Source organism: Magnolia sinica, chromosome 8 (assembly GCF_029962835.1).
Source record: "Magnolia sinica isolate HGM2019 chromosome 8, MsV1, whole genome shotgun sequence".
Taxonomy (NCBI): domain Eukaryota; kingdom Viridiplantae; phylum Streptophyta; class Magnoliopsida; order Magnoliales; family Magnoliaceae; genus Magnolia; species Magnolia sinica.
Window position 1 is genome coordinate 46,869,212 of NC_080580.1, and position 7,449 is coordinate 46,876,660.

Sequence of the window (7,449 nt, forward strand, 5' to 3'; positions counted from 1 at the left end):
GGTTTTAGATTTGGGAGGGGTTGGGCTGGAAGCATCCCTTTCTCCCCATTTGCTAAGTGTGACTCAATCTTTTGAATTGATGATGCAAACATTCTCATTGTTGTTTTGATATCTTGGAATGTTTGCACCGTATTTTAGTTGAATAGCTCTTGGTTTTGCATGAACTTTTGAACTGCATCCTCTTGAGGCTTCTTTTGATTTAAGAATTGCGTAAGGGCCTCTTGTGGGTTATCCGTTTGTCTATTTTTCCAATTGAAGTTTGGGTGGTTCTTCAGATAGAGTTGTATGTATTTGAGGTGGGTCCTCTGAAAGGACTTTGGTAATTATTTACGACATTTGATTGCTCATTCAATATCTCTTGAAAACCAGGAATTGTTGGGAAATTCTCAGTTGTATGTATGTTACAAGCACATATACCACAAACAACTTTCATGGCCTTTTCGCGTTCTACCTTCTTAAGTTCCATGGCCTCTGGCCATTCTTGCATTTATATCATCTTCCTCTTTTAAAATATAAATTCCTCCACTTTTCTTTGATTGAGTAGTCTTAAAAGTGGTAGTTCTTGAGAAGGTATCCCATGATTGTGCATTTATCAACAAGTTTATCAAAATAATCCCACGCATCATCAACGTCCTTATTCATAAATTTCCCATTACACATCATCTCCACAAATTGGCGCATGGGTGAGGTCAATCCCTCATAGAAAAAGCTTGTTATATACTATGTTTTGTAGCTATGTTGTGGACATGAATTTAAGAGATCCTTAAAACGCTCCCAACATTGGAAGAAGGTCTTATCCGCTTTGTGCAAAAAATTTATGATTGCTTTTCTTAAGGTATTTGTTTTATGATAGAGGAAGAACTTTTTAAGGAACTCCCTTGTCATCTTAACCCATGTGCCAATGGACCTTGGTCTTAAGGAATGTAACCATGACTTAACATTTTCTTTTAAAGAGAAAGGAAACAATTTCAGTCTAACTGTGTCCTTAGACACGTTTGGGAAGTGTAATGTAGATATTATCTCATTGAACTCTTTTATAGACAAGTATGGACTTTTAGATTCTAGTCTATGAAACTTAAGGAGTCGAATTACCCCTGGTTTAATATCCATAGTTCTTACATTCAATGGAAATATCATGCAGGAAGGTGTACTCGCCCCCACTAGTTATAAATAATCTCATAGATTACGAGGTGGGAGTGCCTTATGCACCTCATTTTCATCTTGAACTTCCTCAACTGGTGGGTAAGGTTGACGTTGACGTTGATTTGTAGCCATCACTTCAATTCACTGAGAGGATTTCAAGTGGTGTCTAATCTTATGATGGATAGTGTAACATCTTGGAAAAATCCGTACAAAGACCTGAGTATCACCTCAGGTAGAAATTACTAAGGATCGAATTCGATAGAAATTCGATGAGAATTAATTAAATACTAAACTAAATGATCAGTGAAATTATCTTAAACCACTATCTATATGAACTACAAGACCCAAAACCATTAGGATTGCTAACTCAACATTACTTAAAAACCTAGGAGCAATCTCAAAACCCAGTTGCTCTCGGGAGCACATTAAAACTCCGTATCGGACCTGGACCGCGCTTCGAAAGTCTGATTACCACGAAACTATAAGGTTACGATCGCCATACTGGGCTTGACAAGCATCGTGGGAATCGAACCCAAATAGTATCAAAAAATGCACAACTTGTTCCTGGAGCAAAGTGTGTGAGAAATGCGAATATCTTTATAAAATGAACTCCAACTTAAGTGAATTAGACCATTCACTTGCGGGCAAAATTAAAGACTTTCGACCGTTAGATTCTGACCCAAATACACCCCTGGATCAGGAAAATTTCCCTGCACAAGTCAGTATACCTGTGTCCCCGATCGAGTAATGATGACCGTTGAACTGATACAGGTCCTTCACGGCCGATTCACAAATCCGATCGGACCGAAACCTTAACCTGGCTTAGATCCATGGTCAGGGAACTTAATCCATGATGTAGGTGAGTAATGGGCCTCCATACAAGTCTTGTTTGCCCGAAACAGAGACTCTTTGGCTATAACCTAAGTATGTCATGGCCCTTGGGCCATTGACATTAGTTTTGAGCCTATATAAAGCCCTTAAATCACCCCTCTCTCATTCCATACGAATCCTCTAACCCTAGGAGAGAGAAGAGAGAAAAGAGGAGGAAAGAGTGAGGAGGAGAGAGAGAAGAGAGAGAGAGAGAGAGAGAGAGAGAGAGAGAGAGAGATTGTTGCTGGGGTTTACTCCCACCACTCCACGTACTGAATCGCCTCCCCACCATCACTACACCGTCGATTTTTGATATGATTTGAGTAAGAAATCCTAACCCTAATCTCGTTTTCGGAATCCAAATAGAAGAATCAATGTAATAGCTAACCTATTTCGTGATTTAGGTAGCTGTTGTGCTGTAGACTGAAGCGTAGTATACGAACCGAGTTCGTAGCGGGCGTACTGACGAAAGGTGCGGACTATAAATGTTTAGGTTATGGTTTACAAGGCTTTCAATGTCAGCAATGATTTATGTCTGACTTGATTGCTGTCATATGATATTAGTTACAACATTTTTGATAAACTACACGTGTGAAATATGTAAATATAAAAATGCATCCTATGTGTTTGTTGAAATGTTTGAATGAATGTGAAATCTTGATTTGTACTTATAGTAAGTTCTAATCTTAGATACATGTATGTTAGATATTTATAACCGATGTTGTGAAGTGAATTGCTATAATTCATGTCGTAATAAGTCTAGTCTATATATTTGGAAATGTGTAGTCCAAGTGTTTGTTAAAATGTTTGAATGAGATTTTGTTAATGGATTGTACTTATTAAGTGTATCGAGACAGGATTCTTAGTTTCCTTAGTCATACGAATTGTTTTCTTCATGTATTGTAAATTGTCACTATATGATTTGTGAATGAAATGTATATGTATGTCAACTTGTCTAAGGTGTTTGATAAAATGCTCAAATGAGATTTATGGTTGTATTGTTTGTTAAATGCTGATATGAGTAGCATATGTAATTCCTTATTGCATTTGAGTATGATTGGGACTATCTCGTAGTCTAAGCAATCGGCAACGGTTCTCGTTTGAGCGGCTGAACTAGTTTCGCTACGTTAGATACGTTCAAGGAATCCAAGTCATACGGTGATTGTCGATAGTGGTCAGGCCACGCAGAGTGCTTATGCGCCTTATGTCGATCAATTCAACGAACACTCGTACCAATCGCACTTGTTAAGTAACCTGATTGTCCTATCGTGTGTTTACTATGTATGGACGCTACTGCTTGAATCTAAGGTAGCACTTACCAATGCAAAGCACGTTTAAACCTTGGTACCAAGATTTGCCAAGACTCATGAGCCGGACACCATGGTGGTATGGGACACCATGGTCAAGCTGTCGGCCTATGCTAGGGTGACGAGCCTCCCCGTGGTGACCAGTGAACAACCTAAACTTGTGAGCTGAATACGGTGGTATGGAACACTGTATTCGAGTTGTCAGCCTACTCTAAGGTGATGAACCTTCCTATAGTGATCTCGAGTATAAACTAGGCCTACATTGAGGTGACAAGCCTCTCCGTAGAGACCTCGAGTGTGAACTCGTGAACTTACCTATCCACTGCTTTTCATCAGGGGTGATGCCCCACGACTTGCCTATCGTATGTGATCAACTAGGATTAACGACCCTAAATGGATCCTTGTTTGGGTAAATGATATAAAGGGAGGTACCTTAGCTTCTTGAATCTGCTGTATGAATAAGCCTAATAAATTACTTGGCTAGCATGATCATGCACCGCATTGCATGTTCTTTGGCGAGGAAGCATACGTTTAGGGAGTTTGCCATGCGCGATCGTGAGATGATGTCACTGAGGGAGTGCAGGCGAGGGCATGCATCATTACCGCATACCATTCCTGCATTAACAAGAGTACTTAGACATGATTGTTGTACTGCTTTATCATTACTGCTTGACTGAGTTGGTAACATGTTAACCTTTGCCTTATAGTACCACTGAGTTCATCACTTACTCTCACTTTGGGACAGTGTTTTAAAACACTAACCAGACTTTGATTTAGATGCAGGTTTTGACGCAGCTTATGCGATGGAGCTAGATTTCTTGGATGAGGAGGAATTCTCCTATGTTCAGCTATCAGCGGGTCTCTATAGACCTTGTTCTGATTCGACGGGATTACAAGGTTACATGGATTAGATGGACAGTTGCATTTTGATATTTTGTAAATTTTAGAACAAACACATGTATATATTTAGCCTGGAACAGATTCATACTCCAGATGGTGAAACACTTTTATGTTATAATTAAAGTACTTATGTCTTCCGCTTGCTTAATTTAATTGCATCTAGAGTATGATATGTTATTTTAGAATAATCCCACTCATGTTTATTGCACTAACATGGACAACATTTAAACATCATTATCTACGTTGCATAAGTGATGCATCGGATCTTGGGAGTTGAGCCTTTGCTCGACCCTCGATTTTCGGGGCGTTACAGATAGGCAACCCTTCGACTAATCCTCCTTCACTCAAAAGACGGAGGGTGTTGTCACAAACCCACTTGGGCATGAAACACTCTTAGGCCTCAAGTAACTAAACAATTAAACCTAAAAAGAAAACAAGAAAAACTAAAACAAATAAAAGATCTAAAAAATAGAGAGAGGGTTGGAACAAAATTACCAATATAAGAGTTGCTATGTTAGGATCCTACAAAATAGAAAACAATGTTAGTTTCTAAAAATAATTTTTAAAAAATCCTAACCTAAAAATATAACAGAAAAATAAATCCTAATCTTAACCTAATTCTAATACCAATTAATTCCAGAAAAACGTAGATGTAATCCCTGGTAATGGTGTAAAAAACTTGTTCATAACCCCAAGTGTAGGGTTGCGATGTAGTAATAACTCAGTAAGATCAAGGTCGAATCCACAAGGACTAAACTTGTACGTATTCTTAAAATAACTAGAACTAGAACTAGAAAAAGATCTAAATTGAAATCTGAATAATTGAGAGTAATGGTAAATAATGTTGATTAAAACTTATGAATTTAAAGTTGGGAGCTAGGGTGCTAAGGATCCACTTGTAGATATCAAGATGCTACCTTACTTGATTCAAGGAACATAATTGGAATTGAAGTCTTATCCTATCCAATTGGAAGAAAAAGCAATTTAAATCAAATCTGAACTTTTCATTGACCTAATTATCAATGGAGGAGAATTGTGATGATTGGAAGGGATTCCATGTGTTGAGGCATAAAAAAAAGATTGAGAGAGATAAAAGAAGAAATCCTTCCTCAAAGAGGGTTGTACACCACACAACGGAAGGATGCAATGAAGAGTTGTGCGCGGCACCAGGCTGGTCATCGCACAAAGGTGGTCCACACACAAAGATGGTTCACTCATAAAGGTGGACCGCGCACAAAGGCATGATCGCACAAGTGGGGTTAGTGCACAAAGGGGTGATCGCACAACAGGGCTGGGCGCACAATGAACATGTTGAGGTGTTCACATGTTCGAAAGACTATATATACCTCACCATCCCTCTATAATTCATTCATTAGAGCAAGATTTAAGTAGAGGAGAGAGATCCAGACTTCAGAAGAACCTAAGTATCGTTCATACACATTGTGCGGAACATGGCCCTTGGGGTGCACAACTGTGCTGGCACACAATGGATGAGGCCGTACAACCGATAAGGGTGCACAGCTGCTTGTAGGTGCACAACCCCTCTGATGAACGATGGTTGTGGGCGCACAACCCTCCTGTTGGTGTACCATTCTCCCCTGTGGGCGCGTAATGACTTCGTTCATGTCAGGGATTCATTGAAGACTAATCAGAGATCAAAGAAAACCCTAATTTGGATCGAAATATCTGAATACTTTCTCTAGAGCATGGAATCAATCAGAATAAATGATGTTCCAGCACATCAATACCGCTACATTGAAGATCATGAAACAATCAATATTGAACGTTCAATATTTGTAATATGTTTATGTTAATGTTTTACTTTAGAATCAGAGGAGATAAATGATGTAAATGAATTCAGAAAAAATGAATATTATGATTGTTCTCTTTATTCTTCTTTAGTTAACTATTGAGTAAAAATGAATTCCCCCAAATCGAATGCATTTGTTTCTTATCGAAACAAAATTGTGACTTCACTGGGGAGTTTTTTTAATTGCTCAATACTAACTTAAGGATTATACTGAGGATTTTCACTACTATTTGGCGTCGTCAAGACGCCAAAATGGCGACTCTCAATGGGAACATCCTCCCTTTCATCTCCAAAGTAGAGCATAACCTTATTCAAGTACTGATTCATGTTTTATTTATTTATTTATTTTATTTATTTTTTTATTTTACAACTGACCCAGATTCAGAAAAAACTACAATTAACCAATGGCAATTATTTAGAAAAAGACAGTTTTCTACTTCACAACAATAGGATTTGTCATCAAATACGCTGGCAAACAAACTAAGTGTCGCAAAGAGAAATCCTCACTAGTCAAACAAATGGAACCACGAACAGCTACTGCAGTCGTAACCATCTCACCGGTAGCACAAGGAGAGGGAAATGATTGGATCGTTGTTTCGCGCTGGAGAACAAGAACCTAGAATGCCACTGCTGCTCGGACAAGTTCACCGTTGGGAAGAATCAGGGGACCGGTAATGTGAAATGTAGCCAGAAAATACCCCGATCTTGCCCCTCCGGTGATATACCCTAGGAAAGCCGTTTCCCCACCGTTGATGCATGATTTCCCGGCTTTGCTTGCCAGAGGCGCTCGGTAGACGAAGGAACAGAAAGGTAAGTCATTGCTGACAGGCTCACTAGCCCTCACATCACCTTAATCAGTCGACTATTCTGGAAATACAAGGAAATTAGATGAAACTCCTCTTTCGGTAACCCGCATGGCATCGATACATTCTTTATTGGCTCCGACCACAGCTTCATCAGGGAACGGAGAGGCTGCTGTGTATATGGTCAGAATAAACCAAGGACCATCTCTGACCATAGAAGATCATATGGTTGAAATGGATCAGGCATAGAGAAAGCTAATGGAAGAGTGCAGAAACCTCCGGGAGGCCCTGGCAACCGTCTCACATAATGTAGCTTGAATGATAGCTCCTCCAATGGCAGGCAATGAACGAGAACAACAGCCTGAAGGATCATAACCGCCGAGAGCGGGATCGCTTGGGTCCGCTCTTACAACAAGAGTAATGACTCAAGAAGAAGTGCGACAAGTCATCGATGAAGTTGTCAGGACAGAAAGGGAATGTGAGAATACCAGAAGGTTAAGGTATCGACGCTGTATTCAAGAGAAGTAAAAGATATCCCGTACCCGAACAATTTCAAACACCTCGATTTCTAGAAGTTCAATAGAGACGGATCACCGGAAGAGCATTTAATGCACTT

At 39.5% G+C, this 7,449-nt stretch overlaps 1 non-coding gene across 1 annotated transcript; it reads left to right on the top strand.

The window, feature by feature from the left end:
• Positions 1 to 730: 730 nt before the first annotated feature.
• Positions 731 to 838, top strand: LOC131254441 (small nucleolar RNA R71). The gene has a single exon (XR_009175554.1). It is a non-coding gene; the product is annotated as a small nucleolar RNA R71 (small nucleolar RNA).
• The last annotated feature ends 6,611 nt before the right edge of the window (positions 839 to 7,449 follow it).